Source organism: Pseudorca crassidens, chromosome 2, assembly GCF_039906515.1.
Source record: "Pseudorca crassidens isolate mPseCra1 chromosome 2, mPseCra1.hap1, whole genome shotgun sequence".
Taxonomy (NCBI): Eukaryota; Metazoa; Chordata; class Mammalia; order Artiodactyla; family Delphinidae; genus Pseudorca; species Pseudorca crassidens.
The window spans coordinates 102978183-103002901 of NC_090297.1; the positions used below are offsets into that span (position 1 = coordinate 102978183).

General features: G+C 42.7%; 1 long non-coding RNA gene across 1 annotated transcript; it reads left to right on the forward strand.

Annotated features, from left to right (window-relative positions):
* The first annotated feature begins 23238 nt into the window (after nucleotides 1-23238).
* On the forward strand, nucleotides 23239-24465 carry LOC137211209 (uncharacterized). Its single transcript, XR_010936954.1, has 3 exons — nucleotides 23239-23353; nucleotides 23997-24173; nucleotides 24318-24465. It is a non-coding gene; the product is annotated as an uncharacterized lncRNA (long non-coding RNA).
* The last annotated feature ends 254 nt before the right edge of the window (nucleotides 24466-24719 follow it).

Sequence of the window (24719 nt, forward strand, 5' to 3'; positions counted from 1 at the left end):
TATAATATCCAAAGCAATCTACAGACTTAATGCAATCCCTACCAAAATACCCATGAGATTTTTCACAGACCTAGAACAAATAATCCTAAAATTTATATGGAACCGTAGAAGATCCAGAATTGCCAAAGCAATCCTGCGGAAAAAGAACAAAGCTGGAGGCATAACCATCCCAGACTTCAGACAATACTACAAAGCTACAGTAATTGAAACAATGTGGTATTACCACAAAAAATGGCATATAGATCAATGGAACAGAATAGAGAACCCAGAAATAAACCCACACACCTATGGATAATTAAACTATGACACAAGAGGCAAGAATATACAATGGAGAAAAGACAGTCTCTTCACCAAGTGGTATAGGGAAACCTGGACAGCTACATGTAAATCAATGAAATTAGAACACTTCCTCACACCATCTACAAAAATAAGCGCAAAATGGCTTAAAGACCTAAATATAAGATACGACACCATAAAAGTCCTAGAAAACAATGTAGGCAAGACATTTTGAGACATAAATCGTAGAAATATTTTCTTAGATCAGTCTCCCAAGACAAAAGAAATAAAAGCAAAAATTAACAAGTGTGCCCTAATCAAGAGCTTTTACACAGCAAAGGAAACCGTAAACAAAATGAAGACAACCTAGGAGAAAATATTTGCAAATGATGCAACCAACAAGGGGTTAATATCCAAAATATACAAACAGCCCATACAACTCAATATCGAAAAAAGAAACAACCCAATCATAAAAAGGGCAGAAGACCTAAATAGACATTTCTCCAAAGAAAGCATACAGATGGCTAACAGGCACATGAAAAGATGCTCAACATTGCTAATTATTAGAGAAATGTAAATCAAAACCACAATGAAGTATCACCTCAGACTGGTCAAAATGGCTATCATCAAGAAGTCTACAAGTAATAAATGCTAGAGAGGGTGTGGAGAAAAGGGAACCCTCCTACACTGTTGGTGGGAATGTAAATTGGTGGAGCCACTATGGAAAACAGTATGGAGATTCCTTAAAAAACTAAAAATAGAGCTACCGTAGGAGCCAGTAATCCCACTCCTGGGTATATATCCAGAAAAGATGAAAACTCTAATTGGAAAAGATACATACATCCCATTGTTCATAGCAGCACTATTTACAATTACCAAGATATGGAAACAACACAACACAAGTGCTCATCAACAGATGGTCAGCTTAAAAAGATGTGGTATACAATAGAATATTATTCAGCCATAAAAAAGAATGAAATAGTGCCATTTGCAGCAAAATCAATGGACCTAGAGAATATTATACTTAGGTGAAGTAAATCAGACAAATATTATATGATATCACTTATATCTGGAATCTAAAAAGTAATACAAATGAACTATATACAAAACAGAAATAGAGTCACAGACATAGGAAACAAACTTACGGTTACCAAAGGGGAAATGGAGGGAGGAGAGATAAATTAGGAGTTTGGGATTAATAGATAGAAAGTACTATACATAAAATACATAAGCAACAAGGATTTACTGTATAGCACGGGGAACTGTATTCCATATCTTTCACCTATGATGGAAAATAATCTGATATATATATATATATATATATATATATATATATATATATATATATATATATAACTGGATCACTTTGCTGTACACCAGGAACTAACACAACATGGTAAATCAACTATACTTTAATGAAAAAAAAAGTTTTCACCACAAGAACAATAATTCTATAACTATGTATTGTGATGGATGTTAATTAGACTTGTGGAAATAATTTCTCAATACATACAAATATCAGATCTTTATGTTGTATACCTGAAACTAATATAATATTGTATGTCAATTATACCTCAATAAAAATTTTAAAAATATATATAAAAGAGAGGATAAGACAAATGAAAAACAAAATTTTAATATATATCATACCAGAGGTCCAGAAAGAGAGAATAGAGAATGAGAGAGAGGCAATACCTGAAGAGAAAAAGTATTTTTTTTAGTATTCATGAAAGATCCCAATTTTCAGATTCAGGAAGCTCAATGCATCTCAAGTAGCGTCAATAAAAAGAAAGCTACCAGATATTTCATAGTGAAACTGTAAAAGAACAAAGACCCAAAAGGTCTTATAGGCAGTAAGAGAGAAAAGACAGATTACCTAAAAAGGAATGAAAATTAGACAAATAGCTTATATTCCAAAGTAACGAAAGAAGCCAGAAAAATGATGGAATTATATTTTCAAAGTGCAAAGAGAAAAGGAAATTTGAGATATGAAGTATATCTTTAGTACCCATTAGGTATTATGGGTACTGATATGATATGGAGAGCATGTGGTACCCATGATTAAGGCTTCATGCCCAATAGAGAGACTACTAGATTATGCTATAAACACATAAAAGTAAGATTTATACCTTCACCATAGGGGTAAAATCAGCATTAATGGTCATCCAGAGAATTTGTTTCAAGCGTATTGAGCAACTTGGAGAAACGAGTCACACACAAAGCTTTGCTTTCCAGGGATCAAAGCTATCAAGAACTTCAGGAGATGAACCAAAGAAAGCTGTACTGGGTCAGCATAGGGTAACTAGAAGCCCAGGCAGCAGCAGGCTACTCACAGGGCTGATAAGCTTGTCCTATGGCATCTCTCCCACTGCTGACCAACACACTCACACATGGGGGCCAGAGATCAGAGTTAAGTTTCAACGAACTCATCTAGAAATTTACAATCAGGAAAACTAGATGGAAGTGCTTTTTAACTTGTGTATGCATTTTCTGGTTTTATAGTTTAGTGCCCTTTCCACTTTGAATTACATGCTGGTTGGTGAGGGCATAGGTGGGCACCTCTAACAATTTTTTTAATGCTTAGGGCATTATTTCTGAGCTCGAGGTAAGAAATATTTGAGGGCTAGGGAGGGAACTACCTTTTTCGATTGGTGCCTTTCTCCATGATGTATATAATGTCTATAGGATACTGCCTGTCACGTAGCAAATGCACTAGAAACGTTAGTTTCCTTTCCTGCTCTCGAGAGGTTAAGGCCCACGTCAAGAACCAGGGTGACTACGGTACAAAGTATGTATTTCAAGACCAGAGGGGTGGAGGGTGGTCTTAGGGAAGGAAGACCAGAGACACTTGGGGCAGATTCTGTTAGGGACTGAGGGTCCTGCTAGGCCTGGGAGGAATGCCTCCCCAGTTTTCCTTTGGTCTAGAAACTAATTAGCTTTGCCTCTTGCTAACCCAGACAGAGATGAGAAAAGAAACCAATGCTGGTGCCCTCAAAGCTGCCACATTATCCAGTCATGTTACATGTTGACTTAGATTTCAGAAGTTAGGATAAGAAACTAGCTTTGTTCGTGTCATACTTAGATTTCAGAAGTTAGGATAAGAAACTAGCTTTGTTCGTGTCATATTTACAATGTTTCTTAGTTTCCTCCCCCTTTCTAGGCATATCTTACTCAAAACAAGGACAGAAACAATTTTTCACATTTCGGTCAAATACCACAGTTCTGGTGGCCATGGAGCTGAGAATCCCATGAAGGAGCCGGGGACACGGCAGCACAGGCAGAGGCCTGAAGAAGAGACACAGGAATGACCTGGAATACTGGCCTTTTTCCATTCGGGCAAATTTCCTCCTACCCAGAAAAAGCAACCACATTCTCCCAGAGGGCTGCCCTGAGAGTCAGAACCTAGCTGGGTTGGGAGTACCCTGGTCAGTGCCAAAGGGGCATTTAAAAAACTTTTTTATTTTATATTGGAGTATAGTTGATTAACAATGTTGTGTTAGTTTCAGGTGTACAGCAAATGATTCAGTTTATATATATGTATATATATATGTGTATATATATATATATATATATATATATATATATGAATCTATTCTTTTTCAAATTCTTTTCCCATTTACGTTATTACAGAGTATTGAGCAGAGTTCCCTGTGCCATACAGTAGGCCCTTGTTGGTTATCTATTTTAAATATAGCAGTGTGTGCATGTCAATCGAAAGGGGCATTTCTTGGACGAAATGCTGCTTCTTGCTCTGAAATGGTGTCAGGTTATGGGAGCAATCTTTCCAAAAATGGGAACTGTGGTTTGACAATGGTTGTGTGTGTTACTTCCAGGTGAGAGAGGTCTGAAAGACATAGTTTGGATTCATAATTATTTGAATTTCTGGGATAATTCAATGGCTCGGAGGGACACTAGGCAAAACAACGGAAATTACAACAGTCCTGTTGATCCTGAGACACACAGCCTTGGTTTGATCCTCTCAGTGTGTAAAGTGGTTTGTATCTGTTTGGACAGCCAGATGGGACATCTCTAGGGTTCTGGGGCTCAGTGGCATAAACTCCATTTGAGGACCGAACAGAATACAGCTCCCTTCTTCCCTGCCTTAACAGCATTAGAGGAGCAGCTCATTGATAGATTTTTCTGCTATTTTCCAAACAATTTTATAATGCTATATTTTATGTTGCGACTGGGGGCTGGGAAAGTGCAATGAACTATTCATTCCAAAGGAAAAGAAAGAATTGGTAGGAGAGAGAATGAAGAGAGAGAAAAGGTAGGTATAGTGGATGGGTCCCTCACGCCCCCTCTCCACTTCTAATGTCTGGGGAAATGCTTGTCCAGATGTCCTCTGTATGGTCACTGATGTGCGGAACCAAGAGCACAGGAGTGAGACACATGTGAGTGGTCCAGGCCCCAGAACTAGCCCTGTTTCTACAGCATCGTAAGTAAGATTCAGAGAGCATGACTATTTTCACATTTGTCTGCCAAGATTTCTGGGCTTCCTTTCAAACCCTTAAAAAAAGGGTCCTTTTTCTATCCACTTTAACCAATTATACAGTATTATCCCAAACCCATAATTTAATCATTCCTCCAGGCACTGAGTAACTGGGGATAAATCAATAGCATTTGTTCTGAAGCATGAAGTTCCCAAGAAGATACCACATTCTTTCCGCTCACTTGCAAGCTACACAGACTCCTTATTCTTTTGTGTGTGGCCTTCCTCCAGGTAATGTTTGAGGGAAAATAGTGGCGATGTGTCTCAGAAGCTGTCTCCTTGCCCTCACGGTCCCCTGCACATTTCTCTGTCCGACAGCTTGTCACATTGTATTGAAATGATCTGTTTATACATTTGTGTCTTCTTTAATCTCCTCTCAATTTCTCAAGAACAGGAACTGTACCTTTATGTTTTTGTGTAATAATAGGATGTTAAATTTAAAGTTTCAGCGGAGATTTGAGATACAATAGATGCTGCACACAGAAGTGAGACACCACGTCACTCTGTAGAGTTTAAAAAGGGAATCTTTGACAAGCAGTCCCATGATTCTTAGCCACCTCAATCAGATGAAGGGCTATAAAAAGGAATCAAAGTAGAGAGACATTTGTGATGCTATTTCTTAGGAGAAAAAATTTTTTTCTCTGCTATGAGGACATACTCCTCTCCCTCCTCGACACACAAATACAAAGCACAAAGTTGGGGTGTGGTGGGTACACCATGGAGTACAGCCAAAGTCATACTTGTGAAATTTAATGTGGTCTAGAATAGGTCAATGAGAGAGAGAGAGAGAGAGAGAGAGAGAGAGAGAGAGAGAGAGAATGGGAGAATATGCATTTGGAGGTCAGTACTCTTTTACAAGGCAAGGAATAGGTGAGTTTGTCCAACAGGCCAGATATCCTAGAGCCGTGATGAGTTCCCACCAATAGGAATACCTGGGAGAGGGGACCTGAGCATTGAGAGTCATGTGTGAAGTGGACCTTTGGGGAACCAGGTGCTGAGGAGACATCAGGCAGCTGATGGAGAGGACAAGTTTTCATCAGAGGCTTCAGAAGTTTCAGCATGTATTTCCCTACTGAATGCACTTTAAAAGGTCAGAGGGAGATAAAAATTAAACTGTGCTTTGGTTATAACCTACTCGTCATATTGGATCAATATATCAAGTCACATATATTTCCCTAAGTGTCAGACATAGTGCCTGACTCATCCTGGGCATTTGATAAATGCCGAACTGAGCTAACTGCTTTTAGCACATACTCTTCTGTGAATCAAAGTATGTCCATGAGGCAGCCCAAATGAATGGCAGCCCACATTTTTATTTCAGGGTTATGTCTACTTAAATTACACTTCAGGGAAGATTTTAAGGAAACACTTAAAATTAGCTACTAAATATACATTTAGAAATAAGCTCTTAATTATTATACATAAATATTGTCAAGCTCCGGAGACACGCTCCTATCGTAACCTATACAAAGCCCAAACATCTCATGGTTTGGTTTTTGACAATGTTACAGTCAAAGAAATATCAATCCAATAGAAAAGTTTGACTGAAACCGATGGACATCTAGGAAAGCATCCGAAGGTATTACATGGATAATGCACAGAAAAACTAAAAAAAAAACAACTCCTCTTTCCCAACTTCTGTTCTTATTAGAACAGAAAATTCCCTTCTCAAAAATTTCCCCAAACTCCCTCTGAAATTCATTCCCTGTCTCTTCTCCCTCCTGGCCTCAAATCTATTCTCAGCATTATCCTCTTCCCTTTCTCTTATACCCTTTTCAGACTTCTCAGCATGTTATTCTTTTTTAATTAATTAATTAATTTATTTATTTTTGGCTGCACTGGGCCTTTGTTGCTGCGCACGGGCCTTCTCTAGTTGCAGCGAGTGGGGGCTACTCTTCGTTGCGGTGCGTGGACTTTTCACTGCAGTGGCTTCTCTTGTTGTGGAGCACAGGCTCTAGGCGCGCGGGCTTCAGTAGTTGTGGCACACGGGCTTAGTTGCTCCGCGGCATGTGGGATCTTCCCCAACCAGGGCTCAAACCCGTGTCCCCTGCATTGACAGGCAGATTCTTAACTACTGTGCCACCAGGGAAGTGCTCTCTACCTGGTTTACTCCATTGAATTCATACTTATGAGTGGGAGGGTGAGGAGACTTAGCAGAAAACACCAAGATTTTCCTGAGGAGTTGGGCAGAGAAAGAAGAGGCTGTGAACTTCATTTTCCTCTCCATAAAAGGGAGACTTGCCAAAGAACAGCTTTAGGAGTAAGAATACAGTAATAAACTATAATGGAAATGAATCTGAAATACGTATATGACTGAATCACTTTGCTGTATACTAGAAACGAACACATTGTAAATCAACTATACTTCAATAAACCAAAACAAACAAGAACAAAACCCCCAAACACCTGGCCTCTGTTTTACTACCTCTGGGGCTTTCTCCACCTCACAATAACTCATCTTTAGCTTGATAATGAAGTGAAACCTTATAAGAAATGTATTTCTTTGGTTTTGTTTGTGATTAAGATGTATAGTGTAATATTTTATCTCATTAGTCATTGATACCTGGGTGTAAATGAATGTCTTAGTTTCTTTACTGAGAGCAGGGTTGGATGGTAAATTAAGAAAGAGGAGGCTAAGACAAAAGAAAGAAAATCTCAATAATGGGGAAAAGTGGGAACATCGGATACAAAATTTGCCATTTTCTTTTTCAAAATGTTGGCAGGGTTAGTTCTGGTCCTGGAGAAAGGCTTATGTAGAAATTTTTATTTTGGGGATTCTAGCTGGCTGGTAGGGGTGTGAGTTGGAGCAAACTTTAGGGTGGCGATAGGAAGACCATTTGGCCACATGTATCAGCAGGTTTCAATGTGCATAGTGAGCCTTGATCCAGTGATTCTACTTCTAGGAGTTCATTCGAAAGAACCAACAGGATGTATTTCCAAGGATGTTAACTATAGCATTGATTGAAATTAAGACAACAGTTGTGAGCAAATAACTGGAAGCACCTACATGTCCAAGAATCGGGAACTGAGTGAGTAAATTAAGGTTCATCATGAGAGGCAATACTACGCAGGTGTAAAGAATCACATCATAAGAGAATGTTTACTTATATGAGAAATGTTCACAAAATTGGTAAGTAGAAAGTAGTTTCTAAAAGAATATGTACCGTATGCTACCGTTTATTATATCTAAATACAGAGAAAAAAGACTGGAAGGATACATTGAAGGTGGTTATCTCCAGGTTCAGGATGATATAGATTTAGACATTTTTTCTTTTGTGCTTTTCTGTATTTTCCAAATTCTCCCCACTAACCCCACATTACTTTTGTAAAACAAATAAGGAGAACATATTTTTAAAAAGAAAGCATTGCTCTAGTTTTTCTAGGTTTGACCTAACTCTCTTTGAGAAGGTGGGTGAACAGGCATCTTTCAGTTAGATGCTCCCACAAAGTTGTTAACTTACAACGATTTCCTAGGTCAATGGTTTGTACTTTCTGTAGAACTCCCACGGGAAGAGCCAGGACCCAGTGAGTGTGTGCTAGAAGTTACCCATAACTGGTTTTTCTTCCTTTAAGTTAGCAGACGTGTTCTTCATAACTCCATAGGCTGTTCACAAGGTGCCCGAGGTGATGATTGGAGAACAGCCTCAGTGTGGCGGACCCAGGTTAACAGCACCAGGAGCCCCAGATAAACTGAGCACTTCCTTCACAATTCAACACCTTTTGGGGATGCTGATGAAAGCCACCGTCCCGTGCCTTGCTTCTTTACAATTTTGCCTTAAGGGTAGAAAACTGGGAAGCTAGCAGGATCCTCTACACATATTAAACAGATTCTCTTGTAGGTCCCACACTTTCTGCCTCAGAAAATTAACACTTACATTCAGATAACACACTTATTAGAATAAATGGAATAGGTTGGGGTCATTATTAGTGAAAGTATAATTACTTATTTGCTGGATCTACAAAAGTCAAGCATTTCATAGTATTTTGCCTATGAGAAATGTCAACCTAGAATATGAGAAAACAACCAGATTTATCTTTTTTTCGAAGTTTTGGTCATGTTCAAAAGCTTTCAAGGTTTTAGTCTTCTCCTACAGTTCAAGCACAGAAGTTTTGGGGGATCTCTTTAAGGGGAAAAAAATTCTTCTAGCGTTCCAAAAGAACCAAGATCTTGATAGCTTTGTAATATCAAAACACTTCTTTCTCATACCAATAGTCCTCTCTGCTAACACTTCAGAGTTTTACTTCTAAAGGTTTTCAAAGAAAGGCAGTGGAACCTGGCATTTGGGGTTTTGTCACTGGGACTCCTGGGAAGCTGGGCTCCTGGGCTCTTGATAAAGTGCAGCTACCAAGACCTTGGCCGTAAGCGGAAGTTGCCTTGTAAGATTCACCTTGCACCAGCCTAGCCACCTGACTTCCCCAGCTGCTCCACACACCTAATCATAGTATCAAAAATAAAATAACTTTTTTCTAGACTAGAAAAGGGCATAGACTTTGGAGGCAGATAGATCTAGACTCTATTTTTTATTCCCTTTGCTTACATTGTACTAAACAGTTGTGATAATGGATAAGCAGTGAGATTGACAATCCCTGGGAGAAAAGTATCAGTAAGGGGCACCATGGGCCCAGCAGAGTCTGACCATTAAGCAGTGGATCCTGACCTCACCATCTCTTCCTGCCATTAGAAAATCATTCTCAAAAATGATTTGAGTGGTGACCTAAATGGGAAGGAAATCCAAAAAAGAGAGGATATATATATATAGAGAGAGAGAGAGCGAGCTGATTCACTTCGCTGTACAGTATAAACTGACACAACATTGTAAAACAATTATACCCCAATTAAGAAAAAGGATTTGATTTCATCTGCTGGTTTTGCCATCTTCTAATCATTCTCCCAAACATCCCCATTCACTTTCTCATGTCACTCTATGCCTTGATTTGCTCAGCTGCAAAGTGGGAAGATAAAACCCACCTTATTCAGTTGTTGAGGAGATTAAATCCAGCTCATGCTCATCTCTGCAGCTACCACTCTGCTTTCCTCTTCCCATCCCCGCCCCACCCCCCCCCATAGGTCTTGCCCTTTGCCTGGATATTCTCCTCACTTCTCCTTGCTTGGCTAACTCCCACTCAGAAACCACCTCCTCCAGGAAATCTCTGGAATGACCCACCACAAATCACCACCACCACGACTGGGTTAGACGTTGATTCCAAAGCATTCTGCAACTGGCCTGTGGTGGCACTGAGCATACAGTATTGTAACTGTGTGTTTATCTATCCATCTCCCCTTCTCGTCTGTACTCTAAATGATGGTGGGCCCTATACCTTGTACCTGACTGTAATCCTAGGATCTATGGTGCCAGGTACAAAGTAGATGATCAGTAAAAATTTGTTTAATTAATCAATAATGTACGCAGAACTTGCAGAAGTGTACTGGCACACGGGAGGAACCCAACATTGGAGGCCATGATTATGAGGCTGTGGGACTGTGAGGTGATCCCATAAGAAGGCCAACCCCAGAACTGACATAAATTGTTGGCCAAGAGATCCAAAATGTCGGGCTACATCCCTAATACAGACAGACTCTCTGGAAGCTGAACCTGAAGGGAAATGAACAATTGGACATAAAGGACCATTGCTTTTTAATATTTCTGCCTATTTTAATGGGTGTATGGGTCTTGGCTCTTTTTAAAAGTTATATTTCTCCAATGGGCAAGGCAGCTTCTCAATGAAAGATGTAGACATGTCAGGTATTGCAAGAGAGCTATGTGTTGCCATCAGTGTCACTATCATGACCTCCCCTTGTACCTTGTCACTTTTGATCCTCAAGGCGGTTCTGGGAGGTCCATTTATTGCCCTTACTTAACAAGAAAAATTAAGTGACTGGCATAGGATCACACGCAGAAAGGAGCCGCAGTCGAAGTCTTTGTTTTCACTCACATCATGAGAAATCAAACAACCTTGTTCTCGCCTTTCCTGGTAATTATACGTTTGCAGCAATGTCCCTGAGAGGCCACGGATTTCTTCTGTGAGCATGCTCACTCTGGGCAGTGCCTTCCACTGCAGGGCACAAAACTGTCAGGGTCCCATTTAATGTCATTTAAATCCCACCACACTACAAGTAACAACTTTAAATAAACTCTGTGCTCTCACAGGCAGGCCTCACCCTACCTTTCGATTCTCATCTTCCACTTCCCGGGAATATCAGATAATTCCTACCCACACCTAACACCTGCTAGATGACCAGAGGGGCCAGGTGATGTCAAAATGCCTAGTGGCTCCACTGAGAGTCCGTCACGCTGATGTCCACCAGGTAGCATGTGAATGATGGACAACCCTGTTAAAAGCTCTCTGGTGGGAAGAATTCCAGACAGAGGGACAGTGGGGGGGTGGGGGGGGGTAGGGAGTAGAAGCACGGAGGATTTAGTCCTGGCCAAGCCTCTGTCTCACTGTCTGCTACTTCAACCTACCCTGTCTGACAATTCCAGTCTCTGTCTTAGACATCTGGCTCTGGTCCCTGGAGAACAACATATTCAAAGCTGGCCATGTGCCCACGTTCTTTATACAGCCCGTGGGAGGTGCTCCCCGGGGCACCCCAGCCAGGGTGAGCCTCCTGCCTGCCCCCAGATTAGCTTAACTCACCTCCTAGTTGTAAGCAAATTAGATGAACACTTACGAACTGGGATAATAACATCCTGAAAAGATGAACTAATAATTATAATGAGAGAGCAGTCAAAATAATACCCATGTTTATTTAGTATCTGTCATTTGAGGAATATGGGGTGAGCCATTGCTGTCAGTTCATGAATCCTCCCTACATGTTTATGAGGGAGAAAAAAAGCAGAGGTCGGTCAGGAAGAATCACTGCAGCAGGGGAAGGGCTGAAAAATATGATGACTTTGGATATCAAAGCTGGGCAGGCAGTCCGGCAAGGAAAATATCCACCTGCCCCCTCCCTCCTGAGCCTTTGCTCAGCCTTCATGCTGCCCTGGGCTCCTACATTCATGTTCGTTTTTCTATCCATGACTTCTGTTCTTTTGTAATTACTCCAGGCCCGAGTTTTCCAAAGTGTGTCCTGATGTATATTAATAAGTATTATTTTTAAAAGGATTACACTGAGTCAATCACAATCAAATAGATTTCTTTAACTATAGGACTTTTCAAAAGCTCTTAATATGCTAATATGCATAGTGAATGTCCCAGCGGAGTATGTACTAGGTTGAACCATTTGAAATCCCTCTTTCGGAGGTCAAACACAATTGAACATTGGCAATTTCATGTAGTCCAACCTAATAGTATTCAGCACTTCCAATCTTGCTTGACCACAGAACTCTTCTGGGAAAAATGTTGCCGTATCAGTGTCCTCAGAAGTCACTTTGGGAACCACTGTGTTAAGTAAATACTTAAATACAGAGACTGTTAGGTGCTTGACTGGGGCACGTTGCTTGGACCCCAAGAGGCTCACATGTAACAGGATAATAGATTGAGCAGAATGGGCAGCAGGCAGATGGGGGAATCCCGCCAGGCCTTGTGTTTCCAGGAAGGGTGGCCCAATATGGCATTTTCCAACCCAGTAAAAGTGCAGAAATGCACATTACTGTATAGAGTTACAACTGCTGCTATATTAAGGTGTAAGGATTTTTTTTAACTGTAAAACTGCTTTAAAATATTTAATTTTTAAAAAATTAATTTATTTTTTTAAATTTTTGGCTGTGTTGGGTCTTTGTTGCTGTGCGTGGGCTTTCTCTAATTGCGGCGAGCAGGGTCTACTCTTTGTTGCGGTGTGCAGGCTTCTCATGTGGTGGCTTCTCTTGCTGTGGAGCACAGGCTCTAGGCGCACAGGCTTCAGTAGTTGTGGCACGTGGGCTCAGTAGTTGTGGCGCACGGGCTTAGTTGCTCCGCGGCATGTGGGATCTTCCCGGACCAGGGCTCAAACCCGTGTCCCCTGCATCGGCAGGCTTCCTACCCGGACCTGTCTGGAAACTTAACCCCAGGCTTCAAGGCTTCTGCGAGGGCTCCTTTGGGGTCTGGAAGAAGCTCCCTCTCACACAGCCCTTGCTAGTACGCAACTGGCCCTCCCTCGCCTCGTAAGACTTATCCTGACCCTGAAGCTTACACCAGCCACTTTTTTTTTTAACATCTTTATTAGAGTATAAGTGCTTTACAAGGGTTGTGTTAGTTTCTGCTGTATAACAAAGTGAATCAGCTATATGTATACATATATCCCCATATCTCCTCCACCAGCCACTTTTAAAGGGCAGTTGTCCCCATACTGTTATATTCTGTTCCTGGACCCTGAGGCCTTTTAGCAAAGGGTACAGTCAATCATCGAATATGCGAAATGAGTGAAAGGCTACTTCCTCATACCAGAGGCAGGTTCCCTGGAGGTGGAGCCTGGTGGTTTTGAGCTGCATGGGGCAGCAGAGGAGGGCGGCTACCACCTGACCAGGTGTAGAGTGGCAGAGGACAACCCCAGGAGATGGGACCAGTGTCATGGGGTAGGGCTGAGGGCGGGATTCAGGAGAGTGTAGCGTCTTGGAGACCATGGAAGGAAGGGTTTCAAGGAGGCAGCTGTGGGACATTGTGTGTTGAATGCTGTTGTGAAGACAAGTAAGATGAGATCAGAGAAGCTGACATTAGATTTGGCAACGTGGAGGTCGCTAGAAGCATTGACAGTAGTGATAGATACCTTGGTGCAGTGAGGACAAAACCCCACTGGAGTAACTTAAGGAGAGAATAACAATAGAATTTGCAGTTTACAGTAAGTGTCTGCTAAACGCTTTACATGCATTCATTCACATATTTCTCACAATCTTACGGTGCAGATTCTAATATCATGCCCATTTTACAGATGAGGAAGCCAGGCCCAGAGACGATAAATAACTTGCCCAAGGCCACACGTCTGGAAAGTGGCGGAGCCTGGGTTGCAACCCGCTGCCAGGTCCAGTCTGCCCCAAGCTTGAGCCACCCCTCAAACTCCCTCTACAACACCAGCAAGTCATAGTTCACTAACTCTGGGCAGCTTTCAACAAGTTTGCTAAGAAGGGAAAAAGAGAGGAGGCAGGAGAGGTTGTGGAGCTGAGAGAGGGCTTTTCTTTTAAACTAGAAAACACTGAGATTCAGGTGGCATGCTGACAGGGATACTGGAGGAGGGGAGAGGAGACGGATCCAGGGCGCAGAGGGGTTGCCCTTCTCTCGGAGCTGGGCTCGTCCTCTGGTACCAGGATGGACGCAGAGAAGGGTGCAGATGAGTGTGGCAGGCGGCCGTGGAAGAGAAAAGTTGAGGGAGCCAGAATCTGCCGGGCTCCTATTTTCTCAGTGAAGGATACAGAGAGATAAGAGGCTTGCAGGAGGCCTGGAGAGAGGAGAGGTGTGAAATGGCCTTTTGGGGGTGAGGAGGGAGGAGAACGCAGTGAAAAGCCAAGACAGGAAGCAAAAAGAGACAATTCAATACCCTGACACTTTAAGGATGCTCTGTTTCTCAAATCTTTCATGCTTTTTATTCTATGAAATTTTTCATTCTAAATCTGCAGGGAAAGAAAGAGGGGAAACTGTCTTCCCTTTCTCTCATTACTGCTATGCTGGAGCGGTAGGAATACATTTGGAAGAGATGTGATAGTAAATCTGAAACATCCCAGGCAGAGGGTTTGGGATTGTGGGAAGCTTCACGTTTTTTTCCTTGGTTTTCGTCAAGGCCCATCTGCCCCTCTTCAGAACACTTCTTAAGGAGAAATGCGGAATGATACATGATCACGGGTGAAATTTATCTCTATCAGGAGTCAATCCTCGTGCTCTCCCTGAGGAATCATAGAGCCCAGAGAGAAGGCTAAAACAGCATCACCTGAAGGGCTTGTTAAAACACAGATTGCTTAAATTCCATATATATGTGTTAGCATGCGGTATTTGTCTTTCTCTTTCTGACTTACTTCACTCTGTATGACAGACTCTAGGTCTATCCACCTCACTACAAATAGCTCAATTTCACTACCAAACGTAAGGTAGATAGCTAGTAGTAGGAAGCAGCCGCATATCACAGGGATATCAGCTCGGTGCTTTGTGACCGCCTGGAGGGGTGGGATAGGGAGGGTGGGAGGGAGGGAGATGCAAGAGGGAAGAGATATGGGGGCATATGTATATGTATAGCTGATTCACTTTGTTATAAAGCAGAAACTAACACACCATTGTAAAACAATTACACTCCAATAAAGATGTAAAAAAAATCCAAAAAACACAGATTGCTGGGCCCTGCCCCTAGTTTGGGATTCGGTAGGTCTGGAGGGGGCAGTGCAAATCTGCATTTCTTGGAGGCCCAGACCGTGGAGCGAGTGTTACTACCCCAGGCAGCGAGCACTTTCCTGAATCTCAGTAGAACAAGGACTAGAGAAGAAGGTATCTCCACTGAAATCCCAGAAGAATTCAGACACAGAGGTCCCTTAAGCCCAGCTGCTACTTTTGGACTGATTATTCCTCATCTTCCCTTTGAGTCACTTTGTTATTTTGTAAAAACAACGGGAGGGCATGACTGAATAAGTATCTAACACATACATTGGTAACTACGTGCAAGGTGCTGCTCTGAGCTCTTTACATGGATTAACTCATTTAGTCTTCACAACAAATGAGAGGCTGGTACAATTAGTAACTCCAATTTCCTGAGGAAATGAAAACACAGAGAGGTTAAGCAACTTACTTGGGGCCACCCAGCTAGGAGAGCAGGAATATGAGACTAACCCCAGCACCGACATTATTTCCACTTCTTTTTATGTCAAAGGTAAATATGGATGAAGCTTTGGTCTCTCAGATTTAGGGATCTTTGATGTTTTGGTAAATCGTGGTCAGATGGGGTCCAGTACGGTTTTTAGCTAGGGTCACTGGGCAATATGGAATCACTGAAAGAGCATTATTCTACCCATTTTGAACCGCATGACCCTTTGGCAAGTTGCACAATTTCTTTTTATTATCTCATAGATAAAATGAGGGGGTGTACTGACTTTCTGAATTTTCAAGCTTTGAAAGGATGTAATTACCACTGAGTTTCAATCGCTTCTCACTCCTGTACTCACTCATCTAGAGCAGCTGCCTGAAACAACACAGACCCAGGGTTGATACGCCACAGGCTCCGGCTTGTTCTGGGGACAGTGCCCTCCTCGGCCAGCTGAGAACTCTTCCACCCTGGCCGTCTGGTCCCTGAGGAGTTTTGCCAGTGTTGAGCTGGGGTCTGCTTTAAGTGGCAGGAGATGAGGCAGAGCTGATTAGAAAGATAATTTTCTAATAAAAGTCAGTATAGAGGTCTAGGTAGGAGCTTGTTGGTTTCTGCTGACCTGGGGCACATGGAGCGGGTCATCTTGCCTCAACATTTGCATCTGTGAAATGGAGATAATTAGGAGTATGGTGTCGTTTAGCTAATTAACCATTACCCAGCGCTTGGTCATAGCCCCATAGCTCCATCGGCCCCCTGAAGGCTGCAGCTCTTGACAACAGCAGTGCCTCATCGGAAGATTTATTTGCTGAGCTTGTACACTCAAGGACCTCCCAGACTCCCCTCACCCACCTTAATGCTTGATACTGGCAGAGCCATACATATATTCTAAACCCTAGTCATCCTCAGGTTGACAGAAGAATGGTCTCAGACTCATAGACAACAAAAGGTGGGGTGGACTTTTTTTTTTCAAAATAAGAAGCTGAAAAACTCTGAATAGTCTCCAGAGTGTTGTTAGAGTGACCTGGCATTAAGAGACCCCGGTAGCAATTTATCCAAAGTATACTGGAACGCGTAGTTCACAGCCATGTATCTGGAATTGTAGTGAGATTTGCAGATGAAGACTCTAGCAATAACTCTTAGGATGTGCCAGGCACATAATTATCACATGCCATTCAAAGAACTCTAGGAGTTAAGTTCTATTATCAGCCCATTTCATAGGTAGGTAAATTGAGGTCCACACAGTTCAAGGTGGCACAAGGATTTGAACCCAGGTAGCGTGATTCCAGAGCCGAGATGGGTAGCCATGGAGCTACACTGCCTCCCTATGACAAGGGACAAGACAAAGGCCAGGCCCTCGACGAGCCAACCCCATTGAGGGAAACAGACGAGCACAGGAACAGGTGTTCATCAACATGGCTGACCACGAACATAAAAGGAGCAATTAACTGCAACTAGAAAGATCCAGCAAGACCTCAAAGTGGAAGCGGCATGCGAGCTGAATGCCGAAAGAAATGAGTAACATTGCAGCAGGTGCAGATGGGGCTAGAGCAACATGCTAAGGAGGTAACCTGCCCCTGGTGTGGGCAGGAACACAGGCACCTCCTGTTTAGTCTTTCTTCCAATGTGCAATTTATCTCATTTTCCAACTCTCTGTTCTGCTCATGACGATGGGCACTCAAGGTCCCAAAGTCTCAGGTTTTATAGGCTCAGAGGGTCTGAAAGTTGGACCCATCTTTTCATACCTCGATGGGGTTTCAAGTGTCAGCATGGCCTGTGCTGAGATCCTCCCCAGGCCAGGCCTTTGGAGAGATTTTCTCACTAGGCAAACTTCTGTTATGTTGCCAAGGACCACTTTGGCCATCAAAGTCTGGTATGTATGAGCCAGCCACCAGCTCGAAATCTTGGGGGCAATGGGAAACCAAGATTTTGGAACAAAGTTCCCTGTGCCTCCCTTGTTCTAGCCTCCCTCATTCTCTGTTTCATCCACCTTCCTCTGGTTGACTTCTGCTCCTTTTCTATGCAGTGGCTTCCTTCCTTTGACATGTCTTCATTAATCCCATTGTGGCTGGCGATTTCCCCCAGTCTTAAGTGCTCTGAAGAGCTCTCTTCAGATACAAGAGCCAGAATGAGACAGATGAAGAATCCAAGGAGAAGGAAGGAAGGGAGGGAGGAAGGGAGGGGGGAAGGGAGAAAGGGAAGGAAAGAAAGAAGAAAGGAAGGAAAGAAGAAGGAAAAAGGGAAGGAAAGAAGGAAGAAAGAAAAGAAAGAAGGAACAAATGAAAGAAGGAAGGAAAGAAGGAGGAAAGGAAGGAGAGAAAGAAGGGATGGGGAGGCCGGGGAGAAAGGAGAGCAGAGTAACTATGTTAAATCCATGCCACTGGGTCTCACTTCTGCTTTCGCTGTGTCTCTGCTTTCTGGAAGGAGAGCTACAAGATGCTACAGCTATCTGGTATTCTCTGTTGCCAGTGCATGGTCAACACACCCATGAACCTAGACTCAGGATCCTTGCCTCTTCCTGGCCTCATCTGGGTTCAGGAGCTACTTGGCATCATATCTTCCTCACTTTCTGGGCAAAGCCACATGAGTTCTGCTTAAATGCTGCATAGGCCATATTATTGTCCGGATTGGATCTCCCGACCAGCACCAGGCCTGATACCCCTACCAGTCCAGGGTGCTCCATGAAACTTCTCTGTTGACATCCATGAGACCCTTCTATCCTGGTTTTATCCTACCTCTCCCACCACTTGCTCCCAGTTCTTTCTTTGACTCACCTTCCTCTGCCCACCCTTAAACACTGGTGTGCGTCAGCTTCCCATCCCCGGTCCCTTGCTCCTCTCCTGCTATGTGCTCTCCTTACAAGACATCCCAGCTGACTATTCCCTGCCTCCTGCTTCTGACTCTCAAACTGACATCTCCAGCCCTGACCTCTCCCAGTTTCTCTCAGTGGATGCTGTCCACTGAGCATCTCCGCCTAGAGGCCCCAGGAGAACCTCAAATTCTACACATGCCGAAGTTAACTCTCATCTCTTCTCCCTCTTTCCCAACTCACTGTATCTAATCCAGGAACATGGGGTTCATTCCAGGCTCCACCCTTTGCCTCATCCATTCCTATTCTGTACCACCCTACCTGCCCCTCCATTCATTTACCAAATATCACCATTTTTTTACATCTTTATTGGAGTATAATTGCTTTACAATGGTGTGTTAGTTTCTGCTTTATAGCAAAGTGAATCAGTTATACATATACATATGTTCCCATATCTCTTCCCTCTTGCATCTCCCTCCCTCCCACCCTCCCTATCCCACCCCTCCAGGTGGTCACAAAGCACCTAGCTGATCTCCCTGTGCTCTGCAGCTGCTTCCCACTAGCTATCTACCTTATCACCAATTTTAAGTCCTAAACATTTCTTGAATAGTTTTCCCCTCTCTGGACCCCTGCTATCATTCTCAACTTCAGGTCCTGAGCATTCCTTATGTAACTGTTTCCCTGCAGTTTCTCTGACCTCCTATCCATTCTCTATGCTGCCTCTGGAATAACCTGCCTAAGATGAAAACCACCAAGATTCCCTTGCTTGAGACTTCAATGGCTCTTCATCACCCACACCAAATTCCTAGCTCTGAGTCTGCTTGATAAAGGCCCAGCATGACCTGGCTCTGCCTCTCCAGCCTCATCTCAGCACCCCCTGCCTCAAACTTCATGCTCGGATAATGATACGGAGTAGCTTGTAACTCTCCAACACCCCATGCTGCTTCGTGAGCTTTATTCTATTATCCTATCCCATCCTGTCCTGTCCTGTCCTATCCCCTCTGTCTAGAGGGTCCTTCCCATCCTTCTTCACCTGGACTATGCTACTTCATCCTCAAGACTTAGCCCAGCCAACACCTGGTTCAGGAAACCTTCCCCAAAGCCTCAGGTTAGGGAAGTGCTCCTGTTGCATTCTGCCCTATTGTCTCGTGGCTTATGAACAGCAGGTTGGAATTGTCTGTTTGGGAGTCTTTCCTTCCCATTAGCCTAAAATCCTGTCAGTGTTTTAGTTGCCTTCGCACTAGTGCACTAGTGCCTGGTGCAGTGCCCAGCACATAGTAGGTGCTCCATTAATGCTGTTGATCAGAATGTAACCCCTTCAGATCAGGGATCATGACTTTTCCACCCACAGACTCCTAGCAGGCACTCAAATGTTCCACGGGTCACAGTTATGGTCAATTAATCTACAACAAAGGAGGAAGAATATACAATGGAGAAAAGACAGCCTCTTCAATAAGTGGTGCTGGGAAAACTGGACAACTACATGTAAAAGAATGAAATTAGAATATTCTCTAACACCATACACAAAAATAAACTCAAAATGGATTAAAGACCTAAATGTAAGACCAAATAATATAAATATCCTAGAGGAAAACACAGACAGAACATTCTTTGATATAAATTGAGGCAATATTTTTTTGAATCAGTCTCCTAAAGCAAAGGAAATAAAAGCAAAAATAAACAAATGGAACCTAATTAAACTTAAAAGCTTTTGCATAGCAAAGGAATCCATCGACAAAATGAAAAGACAACCTATTGAATGGGAGAAAATAATATTTGCAAATGATAAGACTGATAAGGGGTTAGTACCCAACATATATAAACAGCTCATACAACTCAACATCAAAAAAACAAACAACCCAATTGAAAAATGGGCAGAAGAACCAAACAGACATTTCTCCAAAGAAGACATACAGATGCCAACAAGCACACGAACAGGTGACCAACATTGCTAATTACTAGAGAAATGCAAATCAAAACTACAATGGGGTACCACTTCACACTGGTCAGAATGGTAATCATTAATAAGTCTACACATAACAAATGATGGAGAGGGTGTGGAGAAAAAAGAACCTTCCTACAGTGTTGTTGGGAATTAAGTTGATGCAGCCACTATGGAAAACAGTATGGAGGTTCTTCAAAAAACTAAAAATAGAGTTGTCGTATGATCCAGCAATCCCACTGCTGGGCATATACCTGGACAAAACTATAATTTAAAAAGACACACGCACCCCTATGTTCGTAGCAGCATTATTTACAATAGCCAAGACATGGAAACAACCTAAATGTCTATCGGCAGAGGAATGGATAAAGAAGATGTGGTACATATATACAGTGGAATACTACTCAGCCATAAAAAGAATGAGATAATGCCACTTGCAGCAACATGGATGGAACTAGAGATTATCATACTAAGTAAAGTAAGTCAGACAAAGACAAATGCCATATCACTTATATGTGGAATCTAAAGTATGACACTGATGAACTTTTATGAAACAGAAACAGACTCACAGACATAGAGAACAGACTTGTGGTTGCCAAGGGGTGGGGGGTGGATAAGGGATGGAGTGGGAGTTTGGGGTTAGCAGATGCCAACTATTATATATAGGATGGATAAACAACAAGGTCCTACTGTATAGCACAGGGAACTATATTCAGTACCCTATGATAAAGCATAATGGAAAAGAATATGAAAAACAGTGTATGTATGTGTATAACTGAATCACTTTGCTGTACACCTGAAACTAATACAACACTGTTAATCAACTGTACTCCAATATAAAATAAAAAGTAAAAAAAATAAAATAAAAAAAATAAAATAAAAACTAGACAGTCTCATGTCAGTTAAGGTCACATTTGGCTGTTTAAAGTTAATAAAAAACTTGACTTCAAAACAAAACAAAACAAAAAACACAACATTGTGAGTCAACTATACTTTAATAAAACAAAAAAACCCTCCACAACCTGATTAAAAAATGAGAAGAACTGAATAAACATTTTTCCAAAGAGGAAATACAGATGGCCAACAGGCATGTGAAAAGATGCTCAACATTGCTAATCATCAGGGAAATGCAAGTCAAAATCATAATGAGATACCACCTCACACCTGTCAGAATGGCTATCATCAAAAAGAACACAAATAACAAATGTTGGCGAGGGTGTGGAGAAAAGGGAACCCTTGTACACTGTTAGTAGGAATGTAAATGGGTGCAGCCACTGTGGAAAACAGTATGGAGGTTTCTTAAAAAACTAAAAACAGAGTTACCATATGATCCAGGAATTCCAATCCTGGGTATATATCTGAAAAAAACAAAACCACTAAGTCTAAAAGATACATTCACCCCAATGTTCATAGCAGCATTATTTACAATTGCCAGTATATGGAAACAACCTAAGTGTCCATCAACAGATGAATGGGTAAAGAAGCTGTGGTATATATATATATATATATATATATATATATATATATAAATATATATATATATAATGGAATACTACTCAGCCATAAAAAAGAATGAAATTTTGCCATTTGCAGCAACATGGGCAGACTTGGATGACATTATACTAAGTGAAATAAGTCAGACAGAGAAAGACAAATACTGTATGATCTCAATTACATGTGGGATCTAAAAAATACAAAAAACTAGTGAATAAAGCAAACAAGAATCAGACTCACAGACCTAGAGAACAAACTAGTGGTTATAAATGGGAAGAGGGTATGGGGGAAAGGCAACAGAGGGGTAGGATATTAAGAGGCACAAATTGTTATGTATAAAATAAATAAGCTACAAGGATATACTGTACCACACAGGGAATATAGCCAATATTTTATAATAACTATAAATGGAGTATAACCTTTAAAATTTGTGGATCACTATATTGTGCCCCTGTAACATTGTACAGCAACTATACTTCAATTAAAAAAAAAAAGAAAAAAAATGTTCCATGGGTGAAGGCTGCTTCCATTGATGGCCATGAAGGGAAAAGGGGAAGACAGTTCTGACCACAAAGCTCCTAAATGTACCATGCAGGCAGGCCTGGTAGAACATACACACCAGCATCCCATCTCCAAGTGGCATGCATTCTGAGTGTGAGATTTGAAGATAGTAAGCTCTCTGGTAATTATTTAAGAAAATAATCCACTGGGTCCGCAGAGGATGGGGAGATCCTCTCATGAACTCTCCCACATCACCAATGGCCATGATCACCTCATGAACTTAATATACTCATAAAATGTATGAGTATATTAAGGAAAATTATGGCCTTGTTAGGGTGGAGAGTGGACATCAGCTTCACCCAGATGGGCTCCACCCGCTTCCCTGGAACAGCCCTCCAGCCCCCCTGCTTCCCACCCAGCTTGCCCATCGGCCCTCTTCCCAGTGGCCTCTTTGCACAAAGGTTCAGCCATGCTCACCTCCTTCATCCTGGGGGCTACAGAGGGTCCACCTGCATTCCACCCATCATCAGTCATAGATTCCCTTCCACCCTCCCAAATAGCCCTATGCCACCCTGCTCAGTGCCCCCACAAGAGCCTTGACATCCCAGCCTGGCACACACACTGGCATGTGACAGCCCTCCATGGCAGAAAACCAACCTGACCCTGAACGGGGGTCTTGAGAGGCTGGGGTGTGACGTTAAACTGAGTCCACTTAGGCTCTTGTCTGGCCAGATTCCTGCCAGCCCAATGCTGGATCAGATAAGGGTACAGGTGGGGACCTATGGGACAGCCCAGCAGTCCTCAGCAACCCCCAAAGCCCTCACCCCAGTTTCCTCCACCTGTAAGCATAGAGAAGAGAGCGCTACCTCCAGAAGATGACCTGCCCCCGGGAAGCCATGGCGGGGGGAACAGGCCCTTCCCGCAGGGCGCTAGATGCTGGGGTGAGTGGAGCTGCCGCTGCCTTCCCGTTGCCGTGACTCACAGCTGGCCAGGGTGCGCCGGCCTTAAATACTGGGCTCAGACGGGAGTGGTCGGTGCAGCTGTGGATGGCTCAGAAGTCCTGCTGCTGAAGTCCCTGCAGGCACAGAGGCTGCCTGTCCCAGCCAGGGAGGCCAGGCACGCGGAACCGCCTTGCCAAGCCTTGACCCGGTGAGAGGGTGGGAAAGAAAAGCTTCCCAGGCCCCCTGCTTCAGGGCTCATATTCACACACGTCAATTCTCCTGACTGCGGAAGGGAGAGCTAGGGAGGGAGAGTTCATCTCCACCTAAGCAAGGACTGGAACAGCTCAAAGTGGCGGGTCTGTGCCAGGAAGTCGGGAGGCTGGGAGTCCTTCCTGTGGTGTCTGGTGCTCAGACAGAGGCTGGGTCATCCCTGGTGGGATCTCTTGTGGAGGACACGCGTGCTGAGGGACCTCAGAAGGCTGTGAGCCAAGATGACAAGAGTACTGAGTCTGTCACTCAAGACTGAGCTCACCTCGGGCCCCTGAGACTGCCCGGCTGGGTGGGCAGATCTCCACTGGTTTCATTTCAGTTAAAGGGTGAGAGGTCCTGCCCTGCCCACCTCACAACTACTTTGAGACTCCAAAATGACACAGAATGTGCACTACATAGAAGCTATTGCTGTTGGGTGAGCGGGTTAGAAAAACTGGTCTCTGACATTTCATCCAGCACTCAGATTTCCAACAAGACAGGAAGTCTAAGGCATAAAGCCCTCTCTCTCTCTGTATTGTCTCCTCCATCCCCCGAAGGGGCACCCTGGATGGGAAACATACACTGACTGGATGATTCACCAGCTACTAGCTGGCTACTGTGTTTATTTCAGGGTAAAGATGCCCCAGGACTTCAGCTGAATGACTCCAGTGTTGGTGCACCAGCTGCTGGAATAAGCATGGAGCACAGCTGGGAAAGGAAGAGAGAACCGGGTGGTGGGGAGAAGACAGAAGAGGAGAGGGTAATTTAATAGTGGGAAGGTCTGTCTTTGTTTTCATTTCTTTAAATATTTTTTCTCTCTAGGCTTTTTTAAAAAATTCAAGTATAGTTGATTTACAATGTTGTTAATTTCTGGTGTACAGCAAAGTGATTAAGTTACACATATATATTCTTTTTCATTATAGGTAATTACAAGATACTGAATGTAGTTCCCTGTGCTATTCAGTGGGTCCTTGTTGATTATCTATTTTATGTATAGTAGCGTGTATCTGTTAATCCCAAACTCCTAATTTATCCCTCCCCCCTTTCCCTTTGGTAACCATAAATTTGTTTTCTGTGCCTGTGAGTCTGTTTCTATTTTGTAAATAAGGTCATTTGTATCATTTTTTTTTCATTTGTATCATTTTTAAAAAAAGATTCCACATATAAGTGATATCATATGCTCTTTGTCTTTCTCTGTCTGACTTACTTCACTCAGTATGACAATCTCTAGGCCCATCCGTGTTGCTGCAAATGGCAATATTTCATTCTCTTTATGTCTGAGTAGTATTCCATTGTATACGCGTACAACATCTTCTTTCTACATT